The sequence below is a fragment of the Symphodus melops genome (assembly GCF_947650265.1).
Source record: "Symphodus melops genome assembly, chromosome: 13".
Lineage (NCBI taxonomy): Eukaryota > Metazoa > Chordata > Actinopteri > Labriformes > Labridae > Symphodus > Symphodus melops.
Window position 1 is genome coordinate 10,184,467 of NC_136703.1, and position 21,031 is coordinate 10,205,497.

A 21,031-nucleotide genomic window follows, 5' to 3' on the forward strand; every position below is an offset into this window, starting at 1 on the left:
AATTCATCATCAAAAACCGTCCTGTAGTCTGGTGGACGTTAGGCTAACAAGCTTCACTTCCTCAGTGTCCTCTTCATTGACTTTGATAGGTGTGTTTTTGTTTGTGCTGTCATTCATGTGATGCTTTCATACACAGCTGAAGTCCCTAACAAGTCAATGAAGTTATTTGAAGTTTAACCACAGCTGAATCATTATTAATGCTACCTTACAGTAAAGACACTTTAGAGCGACACTTGTTTCCTTTCTCTGTGATCTATTGTAACATGTTTGATACCAACATGATTGTTATAATCTACGGATTTATATTTCACTCGTGTCTTCAAAACTCAATCAGTGCCTAAAAACAAATTCCTCAAGAAGATGGAAATATGAGCCACTAAATGTCAGTGTTTAAAGTTAATTGAAGTTGGTGTTGGCTCGGCGTTACAGTTCACCTCAAGTATTTAGTTTACATTAATGAACAACGTGAAATAAAGACAAGAATTCTGGTCCTGAAGATGTTTGAATGAGCTGTGAGGTGTTTCTACAGTGAAATAAAATATCTCTGTCTCCTTCTCTTAACTGCAGACTGTCGTTGACACCTTCCCTTCCTAGACCCTGAAATGTGAGTTGACTTGCATGAATTATTATTTTGACGTCATGACACATTTTAAAAGTCATCTTATTGCCATTTGGCCTCAGCCAGAAATCACTTATTATTGAGAATGTAAACAGTTGAAAAGTTGCCGTTAAACAATAGAAAACACATTTTGACACTTTCCAAATGAAACTTAACAGTCGAGTTAGTAACTGGAAATAAAGCTTAGAGCTGGCACAAATTCTACTTTGATTATGAATAGAAGTTGGAATGAGATGTTAGTTTACATGATATTAACTTGAAAATATCACTTTGTCCCCATTCCTCCCCAAACCTTTTGTCCGTCATCTGACAGCAGACCATCATCGGGAGGCAGCCAGTCTGCAGTAAGTTCTCGTTACGGTACGTTTTTATGAAGTCTCTCAGCTTGTTATAGATTTTAATAGGAGAAAATGTAGCTAACACTACACTGCTCTGCTCTTTGCTCATGTCCCGTTTCACCCGCTTGTTTGCTGACTTTAGTTAGAAAACAGACGAGGTCTGCAGCACAGTAAAGTGGTATTCCTGGTTGTTCTTTTCTTACCTAATCTGGTACCTTAAACTAGTCACAGTTTCAGGTAAGGAATGTTTCTAAAGTGCAAATATAAATGCAGAGATTCAAAGAAAAAACTGTACATTTTAAGATTTGTGTACAATTGAAATTCAAGGAGGGATATGTAAACGACATTTATCGTTTAAAATTGGTAAGGCAGTCTAAATTCAGTCTGAAAAAATAACTGTGAATGGTTGGGGGTTTTTTTTGTTTGTTTTTGTTTTAATAGCTAGCCATAAGAATGATGGTTTCAATATTGCACCAATCACTGTATTCAGCAGTTTGACTCATGTTAGTTTCTTGCCACCAGGACACCTGCACCGACGGCATTGTTAACTGCCTGGGGGCTGGAGAAGTGGAGGGCAAACCTGGCTGGCTCCATCTCCTGCTGGAGAGTGACGAGATGCCTCTGATAAAAACAGAGATGTGGGATGAACTATCAGTTCATCTCAAAACGCTACCCTTCCCAATCCACATTCAGGTCAAGGGGGGTATTGTTAAAATGGTTAAACCCGTAGGTGTTGAGGAGGGACAGGGAAAAAAGGGGGGGGAGGAGGAGAAGAAGAATGAAGAGTGGGAAAAGGAGGAAGATTAAAGGAGTCATCATATTGGGGTTTGTTTTATGGTTTTAGTAATGTGTTTTCAAGAAGATGTAGGGGAGAGGGTAGGACAGAAGATAAAATGGGGAGTAGAAAAATTGTTGTTTTTTTTATGTTTATGTTGTCTTGTTTGGTTAGTTGTTTGTTAAAATGTGCATATATGTTTTTTGTTAAAAAATAAATATGTTTCACTTGGACAATGAAAATCAAATTATTAACTACAACCATGTAATAGAAAATAGAGCTCTCTCTCTCTCTCTCTCTCTCTCTCTCTCTCTCTCACTCTCACTCTCACTCTCACTCTCTCACTCACTCACTCACTCACTCGACACAATGATCAATCAATAACATGCAGTCAATGCATTAAATAAAATGTAACATGGATGATTTGAACACATGGAGGAAGCTGAGCAACCACCAGGTGCTGAAAAGTGCTTTATACGATTTACCAACTTTCATCACCACGGACAGCAACATGGTAAAGTGTGCTTATAGGCGTCTGTGTGTCGAAATGCGTACTTTTAATTACTTTGGTGGTGGACAACATACTTGGTCAATAACGCTGATTCTGATGTTTGCCCACTGACAACAAAACTTTAGCATGTGACGTGTGTAAGTATAACTGACGTGCGTGTTCGATGGCTTCAGCCGCTTCAGTATCTGTTTTCTATATCACAACGGTGACATATGACCTATCAACGGAGTTGGCTGAGAGGTAGTATTACGCGTTGTTGCCCAACGGGTCCGGGTTCGCGACCCACTTGTACTTTATATATTGTCAAAATTCACTTCCCGCGGGATGGGTCGGCTTGGGGGGACATTTTTAAAAAACACATTTTCATGACATTTTAACTCATTTATGGTTTCCGTTGAGTAAGTAATATACCTCCTATGCATTATTCCTTTTATACTTTCAATCTGCTGTTCCTCGTTCTTACTTTGTTGTTTTTGTTCAGTCACACTGTTGAATAATCTCAGATCATATAACATGTATAGGTCTAACAGATTGTACATATTTTGAACCTATTTTAGAAAGATAGTCCGATAAAATTAGATGGAAGAAACTATTGAGGGCAAATTGCAGTAAAGAAGTCGACAGCTAAAATGTTAACAAATGTAAAAACAATGTGATAACTTTAATTTGTAAATTTCAAACTTTTAAATAAGCACTTTCAAACATCTCTAAAATCATCTCTGCCAAAAAATAAAATAAAAAAACGAAAAACTGTGTGCATGGCCTGAACGTGAGTGAAGCCCTTTATTACGAGTGCCAGTGAACGCCTCATTCAGGGCCTACGACATCTGCGCAAGCGCGTTAGAGTCTCACTCCTCTGTGGATATTCGTGCGGTGAGTAATGAAAGTCCGTCTCTCCTCACTAATTAAGACTTTCACGGTACACAAACACATTATGGGTTTTAGAAATGAGGCATCATATTCTCTATTACCCACTCTTACTATGCGGGAAAGGGATAGCTGAAATATTTTAAATTACAACCGCAGAGTTCTACTTTTGAGCTAGTTAGCTTGTGGCTAGCTGCCAATGACTCAACAGAAAGTTAACGTTTCGTAATATCCTGTTACAGCGGGAAATGTTTCTCAAGACATGATGCCATTTATTAACTATGTTTTAGTACACTGCTAAATACACACAACTACCCTGTGTATTCTGTAAGAAAGACAATTAAAGAGTTTCAAACAAGACCTATAGACTGGTGTAGTTTTGAGTCCTAAAACCAGAAGTGAGTTAGCATTTTAGCACCGTGGGTTCCTAACTCTAAAAGTCAATGGGGATTTTGAATGGGTTTGTGTTTAGACGCCTGAAAAAAGGTCTGTTTGACACAAGCTGAAGAGATGTTGACGTTTTGTTAGACGAAAAAAACTACGTTAGCTAAGACCCCACTTGTGAATTTTAAAGTTTTTACGTGAACTTTAAACGGCGATTGCTAACGAGTAGCTAACTGAAACTACAGTGGTTGTCACAGACGTCACGCGTCATCACGCCGGGAACTCGCTCCCTAATCCTCCTCACAGCCTCTAGTCTCGTTTTTCAGTGCTCTTGTAAATATTAGGTTAATAAACAACTTGTTAAACTATCGTTTAGCTATCTTGTCAAATCCGCTGATTAGGTCGATGAAGCATAACGGTCGTGACGTCATTATAAATCGACCGCGGTGTAGTTCGCTGGCGCATAACGTTCGCTTTTTACTTCTCTCGGCTGCATTAACTCTTCAAACGTCATATAAATGATGTTCATCTGTATAGATTATCCCGCTGAACAAAACAGCGTCAGGAACGTGTGTTTGACACAGAGATTATTTTCTGCAATGATCCAAAATTGAACTGCAGAGAGGTACGCTGATCATGTGTCACCTGATTAACAGAGTTGTGCCATATTAATGGACAGGCTGAAGAGCCAATGAAGATGCAGAAACAAGGAGGATTTAGTTGGCCCAATTTAATGTTTATATATTCAACATATTCAGATAAAGAATCCACCCTGAAACTACTCGGATCGAGCTGTGACATGTTTCTGTCATTTTAACCTGTGTTAACGGAGCACTTTTTCTGTTCTTTGTCTTTTCAGATCATCTTTGACACCCGGCTCAAATCTAAACGGTAATAACACTAACAAACAGTGTTTAGCTGCCAAACTAATGTCATTACTTGGCTTTGCTGAACCTCACCATATTAACTAGTGATATATCTTTTTTTTGCATGCATGCATGGCTTCCTACTTACTGTAAATATAGGAAATGCATTTTAATAATGCAAAGTGAATCATATTTTTAAGCACAAATTCATCATCAAAAACCGTCCTGTAGTCTGGTGGACGTTAGGCTAACAAGCTTCACTTCCTCAGTGTCCTCTTCATTGACTTTGATAGGTGTGTTTTTGTTTGTGCTGTCATTCATGTGATGCTTTCATACACAGCTGAAGTCCCTAACAAGTCAATGAAGTTATTTGAAGTTTAACCACAGCTGAATCATTATTAATGCTACCTTACAGTAAAGACACTTTAGAGCGACACTTGTTTCCTTTCTCTGTGATCTATTGTAACATGTTTGATACCAACATGATTGTTATAATCTACGGATTTATATTTCACTCGTGTCTTCAAAACTCAATCAGTGCCTAAAAACAAATTCCTCAAGAAGATGGAAATATGAGCCACTAAATGTCAGTGTTTAAAGTTAATTGAAGTTGGTGTTGGCTCGGCGTTACAGTTCACCTCAAGTATTTAGTTTACATTAATGAACAACGTGAAATAAAGACAAGAATTCTGGTCCTGAAGATGTTTGAATGAGCTGTGAGGTGTTTCTACAGTGAAATAAAATATCTCTGTCTCCTTCTCTTAACTGCAGACTGTCGTTGACACCTTCCCTTCCTAGACCCTGAAATGTGAGTTGACTTGCATGAATTATTATTTTGACGTCATGACACATTTTAAAAGTCATCTTATTGCCATTTGGCCTCAGCCAGAAATCACTTATTATTGAGAATGTAAACAGTTGAAAAGTTGCCGTTAAACAATAGAAAACACATTTTGACACTTTCCAAATGAAACTTAACAGTCGAGTTAGTAACTGGAAATAAAGCTTAGAGCTGGCACAAATTCTACTTTGATTATGAATAGAAGTTGGAATGAGATGTTAGTTTACATGATATTAACTTGAAAATATCACTTTGTCCCCATTCCTCCCCAAACCTTTTGTCCGTCATCTGACAGCAGACCATCATCGGGAGGCAGCCAGTCTGCAGTAAGTTCACTCACACACACACACACACACACACACACACACACACACACACACACACACACACAGTCAATCTGAATGTTATAAATTGGTTGTGGATCTTCGGGATGTCTGAAGTCCCATTTACAGTTCTGGTCATCTGGATTCAGTCATCTTAAAGAACCAGTTTGTGAATAAGATTGATCCTGTCCAGTTTTTAAATGGGACCAAGGTAAGAAGGATTGTGAGATCCTGATGAGACAAAAATCAGGATCAAAAAGATTTCACTTAAGATTTCAGGATATTCTGGAGAACTAAGTTCTTGGAGTTATAAAGACACATTTCATGGCACCAGTGTTTTGAACAAATTCAACAACTACTGAATGTGTGAGGTGTTGGTGATTTTATAATAAACTCAAAGTCTCTCCCTCTTTGTCCCCTTCTTTCTTCTCTTCCCCCTCATCTGTTTTGGTCACAGACTCACTGGTAAGTTCACACAATAAACTACATGATACACTGAATTTTACATTTTCCTTTTACAAACTTTTATATTTATAGTATATATATAAAATGTATTTAACATCAACCTATTGTCTGTTTCCTTTTTGTCTTTCAGGTGTGCTGATCTACTTCTATTTTGAGACATTCTATCTTGCTCTCTGCTGTCCCATCTCCATCTCTCTATTTTTGAGGCATTCTATCTTGCTGTCTGCTGTCCAATCTCCATCTATCTATTTTTGAGGCATTCTATCTTGCTGTCTGCTGTCCAATCTCCATCTCTCTATTTTGAGACATTCTATCTTGCTCTCTGCTGTCCCATCTCCATCTCTCTATTTTGAGACATTCTATCTCGCTCTCTGCTGTCCCATCTCCATCTCTCTATTTTGAGACATTCTATCTTGCTTTCTGCTGTCAGACTAATTTGTTCTATCTGTATTCAGAAACGAATTTTCAGAACGAAATATCTACAGAACGAAATGTCTTTGGACTGCTTTTCTTGAGCAAACTGGTTACTGGTACCAGCTTTTTTTGGGTTCTTTGTGAATTTCTCTGTTCACATTTCTCTCTCCCTCTTTCCTGTCGTTAATCTGAATAGCTATTGGCATTAACTTACATTTTGTAAGTCTTCAAATTTATTTGAATACATTTGATCAATATTCTATTGGATATAAAATACATAAAAAAAATAAACTATTAAACTACAACGATTTGTTTTTACATCATTTAATAAGTTACTGCTATTTCAAATTCGATAAATTAAAGTTCCAAATTTGTCTTTTCTGACAGACATCAGTTCTTTGATTGATTTGATATATCCTTGTTGATATATTCAATAATTTGACTGAAATTTGATAATATTAATAAAAAAAGAAAAGATAAAAAGAACTGTAGTTGTTCCTGAACGTTGTTGCTGAAGAGACCTGTTTGGTTTGTATCAAAGGTTTGATTGCAAATTGATTCACTCATCAGTTTTTGTTTATCAGTATAAATAATCATAAAAGTAAAACTACCTGATACAGCAGCTGTTTTCACACACATTGTTTAGTAATTCATTTGTCAAAGGTTTTCTGTTGTGATATAACTTGATCTGTCAAATAAAAGATATCTTGCAGGGAGACATTTGGAGTGGCTGTTCCCTTTCTGCAGACTGAGAGTTCTACCACAGGATCACTCATCCATCACCACCACAACTGTGTTCTTGATTTAAAATAAAAACTTTGAAAAGTTACTTTATTAGAGTATCATATTACCAGCTAACACATAAACAGTTAAAGCAGCACAATGCCAAGGAAGAATAAGAGAGCTCAAGCCCAAAGCCTCTGCAGACAGAAGTCAGGTGATGTTAAGTGTATAACAGTTTCTCAGAGCAGTGAGGAGGTAAAGAGAGCCACAGCACCTGATCCTGAGAGTAAGAAACAACAAGGTCAAATGTCATCATGTGTACCACAGGTATCTTATGCAGACATGGTGAAGAGAGTACGTGATCCAGGTCAGTCTTTGCAGAACAAAGTAGGTCCAAGTGATGAGCAACATGTAGCACAGGTATCTCAAGCAGGCTTTGTGAAGAGAGACAGTCACTCTGATCCACATACTGCAGGCCCTTCTCCGTCTCAGCAGATCAGCAGCACAGGTCAAACTGTTCAGCCTGACTCCACCCAGGTATCTTATGCAGATCATTTAAAGAGACAGGACACGTTTGTAGCAGGCCCAACTCATGCAGACAGTGTAAACTCTGGAGGTGATGAACAAAGTGTCAGTGCATCCAGAAGCCAGGCTTCTCTTAAATACAGCTCTAGAACCAGAAATAAGCAATGTACCTGTAACTCGCTCACATTTCTTGCTTTTCTGAACGAGAATGAAAACTTCACCAGAGCAGACCTGGACCTTGTTTTGGACAAAGGTGATGTCATGTACGCACAGGTTAGAAAAAGGGTTCCTAACCACATTCATTTGACCACGGATGAACTTCCTGACTGTGTTCCTGCACGCCATGGCACACTCATTGTGGACATGTTACAACTTTCCAGGTATGGCTCATTTGGAGATCCTCCTGCTGGAGCAGTTGATTACTTCCTTGATCTCGAGGCTGGATTGTCCTGCTTGTTATCAGATGTGCAGTATGCGTTGCTGTTGATGACTTCCTTATGCATTGCAGTATTCAGAACAAGGTCAGGCAGATACGGTTTCTTTGATCCACATGCTAGGACAGCCAAAGGTTTGCCTCTAAACCAGCGTACACCAACTCCTGGTACAGCAGTGATGGTAACATTCACATGTCTGAGTGATATGATTGACAGGCTCATCAAGTATCACAAGATGTTGGACACAGCAGCATCCTCCAACTACGAGTTAAAGCCTGTTGGATTTCACGATGTGAACATCGACCTGAGTAACGCCATCCCAGCTACAGATATTCAGCCCACAGCTCACACAGAATCAACCACTCTGCTCGATGATGCCCCTCATGACAAATCAACTGCAAGTGTTACAAACGCTGATCTTCCTGAACACACTGTACATGAAGTGTTTGCTGACATGGACACGGAACCAGAACCACTGATCCAAAGCAGCCATGATTCCATCACAGTAAATGATGTTTCCAATAACTCATTAACGGGAATCTCAACTGAAAAAACTTCTGTGTCATCTGAGAGACAACCACAGGTCTGTATCATGGTCCCTGATACTCCAACTGAACAAGAACCAGTTACTGAACTCAACTCACAAGTTTGTCCTCAGAGTGAACCAAACTTAACTGTTCCTTTGGTAAAGTCTTTTGCCGCTGATAATGTCTTACATGACATCAAACTGTCAAAAATGAACAAGCAGCGAAGAGAAAGATACAGGAGGAGACTATTGCGATCGAAAAATGTATCACAAAGAAAGGAAAATCAAAAGAGAAGAGAGAGAGAAAAATATGCTTCAGATGAATCATATAGGGCGAAGAAAAAATCTTATTCAGCTGAGAAACGTTCTGATGAAGAATTCACTAAAAGAAAACGAGAATATGTTACCAACCAATACAGAAACAAACCTGAAATACAACAGAAGAAAAGACAAACATTTACAACAAGATACAGGGAGAATATTGAATTCAGGCAAATGAAAAAAAAGTTTATTAAGAGTAGGTATGCTGTTGATCCTGAATTTCGACTGAAGAAAAAACAAAATATCACTGTGAGATATGCTGTCGATCCTGAATTTCGACTGAAGAAAAAACAAAATATCACTGTGAGATATGCTGTCGATCCTGAATTTAGACTGAAGAAAAAACAAAATATCACTGTGAGATATAGAGACAATAGTGATTTCAGGCTGAGGCAACGATCTTATATGACTCAACGTTATGCCCATAATGAAGCCTTCCGTCTCAAACACAGACATATCATGAGGAAAATTATGAAAGACAGGCATAAGAACAATCTTGCATTTAGGACCATGCATAACATGAGATGTGCCCTGAAAATAAAAAGAAAATACAGACAGATGACTAGACAAAACCATGACAGAGAGAGTGACAATGCTTTGATCAAGGAGGCCATGGCTATTTTCAAGTCTCACATAAAAGCTGGTCCAACGTTCGTGTGCACTGTGTGTCACAAAGCCTCATTTCCAAACCAAGTAAAACCATGCAAGAGGTCAAACTTTGTAAAGAATCTAAATGTTGTTGCAGCCTGCCTCACAGGAAAATATGTTCACATATGTGACGATGACTGCAGGAATAATCAATGCAAAGTGCCTGTTGAAAGAAAGACGGAGTGGATTTGTCACACCTGCCATGATTACCTGAAAAGTGGAGCCATGCCAAATCTTGCTGTCGCAAATAACTTGTGGTTGGATGACATACCGACAGAGCTGTGTGACCTCAACATTCTGGAGAGACATCTCATAGCAAAGTGCATAGCTTTTGCAAAAATCATTCCTCTTCCTAAAGGTCAGCAGAGAGCTATACATGGTAATGTAGTGTGTGTCCCGTCTGAGGTTCAAGAAACAGTGAATGCTTTGCCCAGATTGAGAAGCAAGTCTCAGGTGTTGAGAGTGAAACTGAAAAGACGTTTGTGTTACAAAGGTCATCAGCTGTTCCAGACTGTAACCTGGTCTAAGTTAGTGCAAGCTCTGAATAAACTAAAACAGATTCACCCAGAGTATGATGATGTCACCATCAGAGATGAGGAGGAGTTATGTGACCCAACACTTGCAGATGATGATGATGATGAATCAATGGATGATGATGATTATGATGAAGAGGATCTGATGGAAATTGACAGACTTGAGAGCGATGCAATGTGTGAGGCCGATAATGATCCTGAAAATGAGCAACAGAACAACACAATGCTTTGTGATGACAATCAAACACAGGAGAATGATGATGGTGACGATGATGACGAGGCACAACAAGAAAATGAGAATAGTGGTGGAATCATTCTTGAATCATGCCTTCAGCCACGTGATGTTTCAGAGGAGATATTATGTTACAGTGAAGGGATTTATTCTGTAGCACCTGCAGAGGGAAACAATCCAGTCAGTTTTTTTAAAGAAAAGAACTTGGAGGGAAAAGCTTTTCCTGTTCAGTTTCCAACTGGTCAAAATACCCTGGATGAAAACCGACCTATTAAACTGACACCCAGTGGTTATTTCAAAGCAAGGCTGTTTGGTGTTGATGATCGCTTTGCCAAAGACACAAATTATTTGTTCTTTGCCCAGTTTGTGACAGAGATATACTTGGCCACTTCAAGCATGTCAATACAGCTGCGTAAAGGAAAACCTTTCACCAGAGACGGACGTAAAATAACCTCAAGAATGCTGAGAGACAAATATGAGGTGGAGAAACTTGTGAGGAACAGAGATGCAATTCGATTCATGCAGCCACTGAGAGGAACACCAGCATACTGGGACAAAACAACCAAAGACCTGTTTGCTATGATCAGACAGCTGGGAATCCCTACCTTCTTTTGCACGTTTTCAGCAGCAGAAATGCGTTGGCCTGAGGTGATTATAGCCATAAAAGCACAGCAGGGTGAGGAAGTGAATTTGGATGAGCTGGACTGGTCCACCAAGTGTGACATTCTGAGGAGCAATCCTGTGACAACAATGCGCATGTTTGATAAACGTGTGGAGGCACTGTTCAGAGATTTGATCTTGTCCCCTGCACAACCCCTGGGCAATGTTTTTGACTTTTTCTACCGCCTTGAGTTCCAACACAGAGGAAGTCCTCACATACATGGCCTACTATGGGTAGAAGGTGCTCCTGTGTTTGAGAAAGACAGTGATCAGACTGTGTGCGAGTTTGTGTCCAAATACATCACTGCTCAGTTACCTGATCCAAATACACAACCTGAACTGTACAAGATAGTCACAGAAGTGCAAATTCACAGCAAAAGCCACTCAAAGACTTGTTTCAAAGGTGCAAGATCTGGGTGCAGGTTTGGTTTCCCTAAGCAACCGTGCAGAAAGACTATGATCACAAGACCTGGAGATGACGAGGGGTCAGTAAGACTTGAAACAGCAAAGAGAAAGCTAGCTCCACTGATTCAGCTGCTTAATGAGCCTGCAACTGCCTCCCTGAGTTTAGCAGAGGTCCTCGCTCGATGTGACTTAACCATGAATGAATACGAGCAACACCTGCACATGATGAGCCATACCAGCAATATCATACTCCAACGTGATCCAAAGGACTGCTGGGTAAATCCTTACAACCCTCACCTGCTTGAAGTGTGGTCGGCCAACATGGACCTACAGTTCATACTTTCTTATTACGGTCTGATACACTACATCTGCACATACATGTGTAAAAGTGAGAACTCTGTGAGTCGATATCTGCAAGCACTCATCGAAAACTCAAAGGGAGACTGTGTCAATGAATGTGATGAAATGAGGGAAATCATGCAGGCATATTCCAAAAAGAGAGAGGTTTCTGCACAGGAAGCTGTTGCCCGTTGCACTGGACTTAACATGAAAAAGTCTTCCCGTGGTGTGGTGTTCATTCCTACAGATGACAACCCAGTTAAAATGAGTCTCCCACGCTCCAGCCTTGACAACACAACTCCAGAGAGTTTAAATGTGTGGATGACATCTTTCGCAGACAAATACAAAGCCAGACCTGAAACACCAGAGTTTGAGCAGATGTGCATGGCAGACTTTGGCTCTTGCTGCAGATTTGTGTATGGACAACAGATTAAAGGTAAAAATGTTGTTCCTCTGCTGAATGAGATGGGCCACGTACAGAGGAGAGAAGCCGATAAACCAGCAGTCATCAGATATCGTCGCATATCCAAAGAGAAATATCCTGAGCAGTATTATGGCACGTTGCTTAAACTGTATCTTCCTCACAGATCAGAGCTAGAGCTGAAAAGAGTGTCTCTACCCACGTACGAGTCCTTTCACAACAGTGGTATAGTTCAGCTGCCATATTCTCCCCGTCCTGAGTGTGTAAGAAACATTGTGGACAGAAACAAAAAGAGATATGAAAAGAACAGTGACGAGATTGAGAGTGCTATCCAGGACTATGAAGAAAACAGAGACGTGATAGATGAGTGGTCTAACTTAGCACCAGAATCTGAAGTGGTGAGGATGGAGTGTATTGATGAACTGGAAGCCAGAGAAGCCGATGGTGAAAATGTCCAAGAGAATGTACCCGACTACAGTAGACAGGCTAATGCTGTTACAGAAGTCAGAGCCGTAAGAGAGCCCCCTGTGATCAATCCCACACTGTTACGCCAGATGTATCAGAGTCTGAACCGGAAACAAGCGAGTGTGTTCTATGCTGTCAGGGACTGGTGCATAAAACGTGTCTGTGGACTAAACCCAGAGCAGTTCTTCTATTATGTAAACGGTGGAGCTGGAACCGGTAAATCACACCTGATTAAATGCATCTACTCGGAGGCATCCAAGATACTGTGCAAACTGCCCACACGTGCTGAGGAAGATGACATATCAAACCCCACTGTGCTGTTGACTGCTTTCACTGGAACTGCAGCCTTTAACATCTCTGGTACAACACTGCACTCTCTCCTCAAGCTGCCCAGAAGCCTTAAACCACCCTTTCAAGGTCTTGGCAACCAACTAGATGCAGTCCGATGTGAGCTTTTGAATGCGGAAATTCTTGTCATTGACGAGGTGTCCATGGTGTCAAAGCCCCTGTTTGCCTACGTGGATGTGAGACTGAAACAGATCAAAGGTAATCACAGACCCTTCGGAGGCATGTCAGTTATAACTGTGGGAGACTTTTATCAGCTACCACCAGTACGACAGCCCAAACCACTTTGCGTGTATGACCCATCTGAGATTGACCTGTGGCAGGAAAACTTTGAGAAGATCACTCTGACAGAGATCATGCGACAGAAGGACGACGTTGTCTTTGCAGAGATGTTGAACAGGATCCGTGTGAAGGGAAAAACAGAACAGCTTTCTGTAGCAGACAGAGCTTTGCTGTCACGGACTGTGACTCGATCAGAACTTTGTCCAACTGATGTCCTGCACATTTTTGCCACCAATAAACAAGTAGACGCACACAACTCTACAACTTTGTCCCTGCTCCATTCTCATGTTACCACCATTGATGCAGATGACTTTAAAAAGGACCCACACACTGGACAGATGACACGACAAGGTGTACCATCGAAAGGAGGCCGAAATGATTTGACAGACACACTGACTGTTGCTGAAGGTGCTCGAGTCATGCTCACAAGAAACATAGAAGTGTGTGAAGGTTTGGTGAACGGATCATTTGCTACACTAGGCAGAGTTGTATTCACTGAACAACATGGCTGTACTCATGTCACTAGGCTTGGCCTCAAGATGGATGATGAAACAGCTGGCAGGAGTTATCGTAACAGAGCAGGAGATGATGGTCTGGTGTACATAGAGAGATCGGAGGAGAGTCTGAAACAAAAAGGAGTGGTGCGTAGACAGTTTCCTTTGAAACTTGCTTTTGCATGTACAATACACAAGGTGCAAGGAATGACCAGGGAATCGGCTGTCGTTTCGCTGAAACACATTTTTGAACCAGGCATGGCGTATGTCGCTATCAGTAGAGTGACCTCTCTCACAGGACTGTACATGCTCGACTTGGATGAGAATAAAATCTATGCAAACCAACAAGTCAATGCAGCCTTAGAAGCCATGAGACAAGTCAACTTGGACCATGTGATGCCACTTTATCAGATTCAACAGACACTGAGCAGACATGACACTGTCACCATTGTTCACCACAACACAGAAGGATTGCCATGTCATGTCAATGATATCAAGAGCCATCATGAACTGTGTCTTGCTGATGTTTTGTGTCTTACAGAAACCCACCTACAAGGTTCCTCAGTTGCAGACAGTCTCCTTTTAGAGGGCTACAGGATGTTCACACGCAACAGACACGTGTCATATGCAAATGTGCCAGAAATTGCCAGCAGAGCGTGTGGTGGAGTTGCCGTTTATGTAAAGAACCACTTGCAGGCCCATGAAAAACGGTACATAAATAATGTAACTGACCTTGAGTTTGTGGCTTTGAAGGTTGAAGCTCCGGTGAGGGCACTGATTGCTGCCGTGTACAGACCTCCCAACTACAGCGTTGCATCATTTCTGACAAACCTGGGGTGTCTTTTGGACTCACTGGAGATCATGGACTGCCATCCCATCATTGTCTGTGGCGATTTCAACGAGAACCTGCTATCGAACACCAAGAAGCCGATTCTGGAGCTCTTTCAGTCCAAGGGATATGCTCAACTGATCACCGCTGCCACAACAGATAAAGGTACCCTCCTGGACCCCATTTTTATCTCACGACCACAGCAATGTCTCCACTCGGGTGTCATGCAGAGCTATTACAGTTACCACAACCCTGTTTACTGTGCAGTTTCCTCAAACAGCTCATGAAAGAATTCAGATTGATGATTTTTTAAGGACAATTTAACCGTTTTGATTAAACTTGTAACTCTTAAGAGTAAAAGATCATTTTTTCTAAAAACAGTTTGATTTTAAAGAATACGTTTTTAAAATGTGTAAATATGTAAATATCACATAGACTATGTAAACAGAAAACAATGTGAATAATTGGACTGACTAGTATTTTGCAGAAAGAGGAAGCTCTGCGGTCTGGCTAAACACCTCGCCAGGCTGCCTCAGTCTCAGTAAGACTGGGGGGGAGGGTGAGTGGACCAGAGTATTCCTCCTCAACTGGAAATCATTGTCGTTGATGGATTGGAAATCATTGTCATCATCATAATCTCCTGAGAACAATCATGCTGCTGGACGTGTCTCTATGGTAATAACAAATCTGTATATTCTTCCAGGCTTAAAGACTCAGGTAAGACAAATGTTTTTGCAGATTACATGTTAGAGCATTAGTTGATAAGTATGAAATGTGTTTGGGTAAAAGTTATAGTATAAGTTATTATTATGTCAACTTTTTACAGAACTCTCTTTTGGCCTGTGCATTTATCAAGTTAATGTCAAGTCAAGTCAACTTGATTCAAATTGACTTGACATTAAGGGCTGGTGGGTGAGGATTGATAAATGCACAGGCCAAAACTCTTATTAGATGTATAGATAGCTGTAAGTTTAACTTTACTACTCATAGCTTCCAGCTGAAACCCCCAAAAAGTTTATTTCCACCCAATTTTCTTTGACAACTTTTTAGCGAGGTGGGTGGCCTTGCAGATACTATAGCCTTTGTAAGTTTCTTTTTCTTCTCCTGGAGGTCGACAGTTCTTTCATATGCTCAGCCCTCCATAGACAGCCCCACAAATCCCTACTTCTTCAATCTGAACCTCCGAGCGGACTAATTCAAACCTTTAACCCAAAAAAACAGGTTGACTTTTTATATTTTTAGGTTTATCTAGTCTGGGGTTTCAGCTGGTTAGTGTATAAGAGGTTTTCACATGTTTTTACTTTGCGTTGGGCTAATCTGACCCCTGTTAAACAACAATCTTATAAAGTTATAATAAAGTTATAGCTATAAAGTCATGGCTTAGTTAAATGAGCCTGTCAACTGATTTGATTGGTAGATAATGTTGTCTTGTTTGTCTTCTAAATGAAATTCACAAATGTCAAGGAAATGTCCTTTTTTTATTAACCCTTCAAGGAAAACCTTAGCATTTGAGTAAGTCTTGGTTATCTGAGCTAAATGTTGGGTTAAAAAAACAACGACAGAAATGATTGTTGTTCTAACTGTCAGTCCAGGACTATGGAGCCTAGGAATGATCTAACAGGGGTATTAGCCCATAGCTGTAAGCACATTGTGAAAAGCCTGTGATGGTAAAACTAAACAATATAGCAAACATTAGTTATTGACATTATTTTATTAATCAAAAATAAGAAGTATGTATATAGGAACATCTTAAGTCAAATGATTGTAGTTGACAAATTTGTCCCTCATCTATATTCTTGAGCCTTGACCTATTTATTTATTTATTTTATTTTATAAGTCATTTAGTCACCACACATTTTTGTTTTAAAAGAATTCTGTTTTTGCTTTTTATTTCATTTTTTTAACCTTTTGAAGTTTGTATATGTATGAGTGTATTCTTTAGCTCATGTTTTCATTTGTTTTCCTACGTTCAAAGTGGTTTGAATCATCACATTTACCCTGGTTTTCAATTGAAAGCTAGTTTTAATAGAGGAATATGTAACCCTGACACCTAAAATCACACAGATATCACATTGCATACCAAATTCAAAACATTGGCGAGAGCAGTCTACCCCCGCACCCCTCCTCCTGTACACACGGGTTGCCATGTCTGCTGAGCGGGCTGATTTTAAGCCAGCACTATCAGCCCTCATCAACTACAAGGAAGCAACTCGCAACGCGAGGATGCATCAGCTCCGTCAGCTTAAAGAAAGTTTACACGCTGGTCGTCACTGTTGGAGAATCTCTCAACAACCAGCAGGGGCCGAGGCTGAAGCAGAAAGGATGCAGCAGAATCAACAGTGGTCCCTCCTCCCTAAAAACAACGCATGTCCAGTGGCCGAGTGTCTCCACAACAGATCACAAGGTAATATTTCTCAATTCTAATGTATTATTTCCTTTTGTTGTTTAATTGTGTGCATTTATTTATCTGTCAGGTGTATTGTTGTTGCTGTTGACTTAAACAACTCTAAATATCATTTGTTGTCTTCCTTCAGGTCTTCATCCAAAGTGCTTCAACCAGTATGAAGTGAAGACAAAGAGAATTGCACTGAGATCATGACATGTCAAGGAAGCACATTTCATTCAGTTTCTCTATGTGCAACGGCTACTGGTCACAAATGCGTTTATCTGCACTAAGGTATTTATTTTTTGTGTATCATGCAACTTTTAATCGTGTTTTGTATCATTAGATTTTTACAACAACCTTCTGCTTCCTTTGTCAGAACTGGCTCCGCGTCACGATCTGTGAATCCATCATGTATCCATTGTAGCTCAGCAGAGTCTAATTGTGCAACAGTGACACAAGCTGCGGATCTATCATCACTCTCAGACTGAAGGTTCCTCATCACTGCAGCGTCAGGCTTTGTTCAAAAGGTAAACAATCTATCAGGAGAAAATGATGACAAACTTGAACAAACTAATTAGGAAATTAACTTTCTGACTGTTTTTTCTTCTATTTAAGGCTCTGCTCCTCGTCTTCACCTCTGTCAATACTGTGATGTTGTCCTTACACCAGACACTGACCAAAGAACTGCAAGCAACATTTCTACAGTCAACAGACAAGTTAAAAGGTCAAACATTTCAGAACTTTACACCTCCACTCATAAACTGACATTTTGATTTATTTATTTTTTCTTTAAATGAAAGATTGACAAATTACCATTTACAGAACACTGGTGTGAAGAAATGACTGCTTCTCTTGATAAGACAAACCAATTTGAACTTTTTTTTAGTATTGCTATTTTTTATTTTTTTTATTTTCATGCCTACTCTCCCTCTCATCATTCATCTGTTTTCTATTCAGAAGACTATTAACACAGATGAAGGGAATAACACGTTTGTTCATTTGCTAAATGCATCTGAAGTAAATGAAGTCTGTGGGTGGAGTCAGTAGAAGACTTCTTTGAGGCTTGTAAACACAATATTAAATCTGGGCCCCTCCTCTACCTTTAAGCTGAAAGAACAGACTGACCAGTGGGAATACTGTAGTACATTTAAAGAAAATGAAAACCGGATTTAGGGATGACAGTGCATAAATACAAATACTTAGCAGCACTAAAAATTGTATTATTTTGCAGTATGAATGTATGGCTTGTTTTAGGTAACTTATTTATCCCATCATTGTGGTGTGATGTACATTAAGAAAAAACAGGACTCTACCTTTAACCTGAAGGAACAGGCTGATTCAGGGGTTTTTTAATGTTTTTATTATTATTTAGTCTAGGGTTTCAGCTGGTTAGTGTAAAGGTTTTCCCATGTTTTTACTTAGCCTAACCTGATCCCTGTTAAACCGTGGTCTGATAAAGTCATATTTAAAACAACTTTTAATTTTAAAGACTGCATGTCTGCAACACATGGTTTAGTTCAATGAACTAAGTATTCCCTTGTTTCATTAAACACTGACCAACAAACAGTGCCTTAGTTTTATTTAGTGTTGTGTTTATGTTTTTACATCATTATTTTTTGTGAATCTTATTAGTGCTTATTTGATTTTTATTTGATTTCATTTATTTTATTGTCATGTCTCATCATTCATATGTTCTCAAATCAGAAGACTAATTGATATATTCTTCATCATTTTCTACATTTTTGTATTAATTTATATTTTTATTTATATTGTTCTTTTCATTTATTTGTTAATAATCATTCATTTAAGATTACATTGGACGTGAAATATTAATCTATACAATATCACATATCTGTATCGTTCTATTATTGCTGTATTTATACAACTTGTTTATGATTGCACCTCTTGCTAAATGCCAATATTGAGCTATCCTGTATCATGTCTTCCTATGTTTATTAGTTTTATTGTACTATGTTTTTAGATTACATTTCCATCACCTTTCTATATGAATATATTACAAATTATTTGGTTTTCATTCCCTCTTTTTTTCATTTTAGAAAAATGTTTTGTTTAGCTGTTTTACTTACAGAAAAGCTTTATTATTTTTGTTTTGTTTTTAATTTCAGAAAAGCATTATTGTTTGTTTGTTTTTCTTTTCTCTTGTTAAATGAAACAAAATGAAGTAATCTAGCAGTTTTCATTTCATATTGACCAAATACAGACCATTTTGTGGACACAGCAACATTATTACTTGTGTTATTATCGTATTACACTATTACAAATATTATACTGCTTCATATACATACTTCATCTTCTGCCGTTCTGCATGATACGCAAAAACTCCACTTTCTCTGGCAATTTTTACGTTTATACATGTTCAACACAAATAAATTACTTTGTCTTGTACCTAAATTTTTCCTGTGCGTATTCTACTTTTTCTTCAACATTCAGCAGTATTTTACTTCTCACTCTGTCTCTCTCACACACACATGCATGTAAGCACATCTTAACGTGGTGCTGTCCGTGGTGCTGCAAGTCGGTAAACTTTAAAGCACTTTTCAGCACCTGCCCTATGGTGAAGCAGGTCACTTGTTAGCTGAGTAAATGAAAGCATGGGTACTGAGCTTCAAAGCGGCAGGTAGTCCAAAAAACTATCCATCTGTTATGGATATGTTATATATCTGTCATGTTATATATCTGTTAAGATTCACCGATTCATTTGGAAACTGATCTCTCTTGACCAAGTTTTTACATCTCTGTGGTTCCCACATTTCTTGGATTCCAGACATAAAAATCAGCCACCAACTCTTCATTTAACCCCTTACAATTGGCACTCAATAGGGAGACATTTTCCACCTTTTTCTCACTGTCTTAGCTGCCAGCTGACTGCAGTTACTCTTGATTGCAGTTACACACAAACACCCACACTCCCACAAACGCAAACACATGCATTGAACTTTATACTGTAAATGCTTTGCTTTCTCATTTACTTCTTGATTCTTCTGCTTTATCTACATTTTCTGCTTCCACTTCTTTTACGACATGTTCTCCTTCTATCACTATTTCTTGTTCTCCTACAGATACTTTTACTTTCTTCTTTCTTGTTCTACTTTTACTACTGTTTTTTCTGCTATTTCCTCTTCTTCTACTTCTTGTTCTTCTGCTTTTACTTATTTTTTCTGCTTCCACTTATTCTTTTACTACATTTTCTCTTTCTACCACTATTTCTTGTTCTTGTACAGATACTTTCACTATCTTCTACTTCTTGTTCTCCTTTTACGGCTGTTTTTCTTCTTCCACTTTTCTTCTGCTATTTCCTCTTCTTCTACTTCTTCCACTTTATCTTCATCTTCTGCTAATTCTGCTCTACTTCTGCTAATTCTTCTTCATTCAGCAGTGTTTCCGCAACATTTCAGCTAGAAGCATTCACACGCATTTTCCGCAGGGAAATGCAAATTTTCTAGTTATTATTAGTGTGAATGCTTCAAAGCATTCACACTATTGTTATCCAAATCTTTATTATTAGTGTGAATGCTCAAGCATTCACACTATTGTTATCCAAATCTTTATTAGTGTGAATGCTTGAAAGCATTCACACTATTGTTATCCAAATCTTTATTATTAGTGTGAATGCTCAAGCATTCACACTATTGTTATCCAAATCTTTATTATTAGTGTGAATGCTTGAAAGCATTCACACTATTGTTATCCAAATCTTTATTATTAGTGTGAATGCTTCAAAGCATTCACACTATTGTTATCCAGTTCTTTATTAGTGTGAATGCTTGAAAGCATTCACACTATTGTTATCCAGTTCTTTATTATTATTATTATTAGTGTGAATGCTTCAAAGCATTCACACTATTGTTATCCAGTTCTTTATTAGTGTGAATGCTTGAAAGCATTCACACTATTGTTATCCAGTTCTTTATTATTATTATTATTAGTGTGAATGCTTCAAAGCATTCACACTATTGTTATCCAGTTCTTTATTAGTGTGAATGCTTGAAAGCATTCACACTATTGTTATCCAGTTCTTTATTATTAGTGTGAATGCTTT

General features: G+C 38.9%; 3 long non-coding RNA genes across 3 annotated transcripts in view; 2 read left to right on the forward strand and 1 right to left on the reverse strand.

The window, feature by feature from the left end:
• The window catches only part of LOC306833494, a 184,498-nt gene extending 178,087 nt beyond the window's left edge, over positions 1 to 6,411 (forward strand). The window contains exon 3 of the long non-coding RNA XR_013780364.1: positions 6,196 to 6,411. This is a non-coding gene — a long non-coding RNA (uncharacterized lncRNA). The remainder of the gene's footprint in view (positions 1 to 6,195) is intronic.
• Positions 6,412 to 17,411: 11,000 nt separating this feature from the next.
• On the forward strand, positions 17,412 to 19,377 carry LOC306834282. The gene is made up of 2 exons (XR_013780465.1): positions 17,412 to 17,498; positions 17,587 to 19,377. It is a non-coding gene; the product is annotated as an uncharacterized lncRNA (long non-coding RNA).
• LOC306834283 lies at positions 17,888 to 19,760 on the reverse strand. Its single transcript, XR_013780466.1, has 2 exons — positions 18,109 to 19,760; positions 17,888 to 18,062 (listed from the first exon to the last, which is right to left on the reverse strand). It is a non-coding gene; the product is annotated as an uncharacterized lncRNA (long non-coding RNA).
• Positions 19,761 to 21,031: the final 1,271 nt, after the last annotated feature.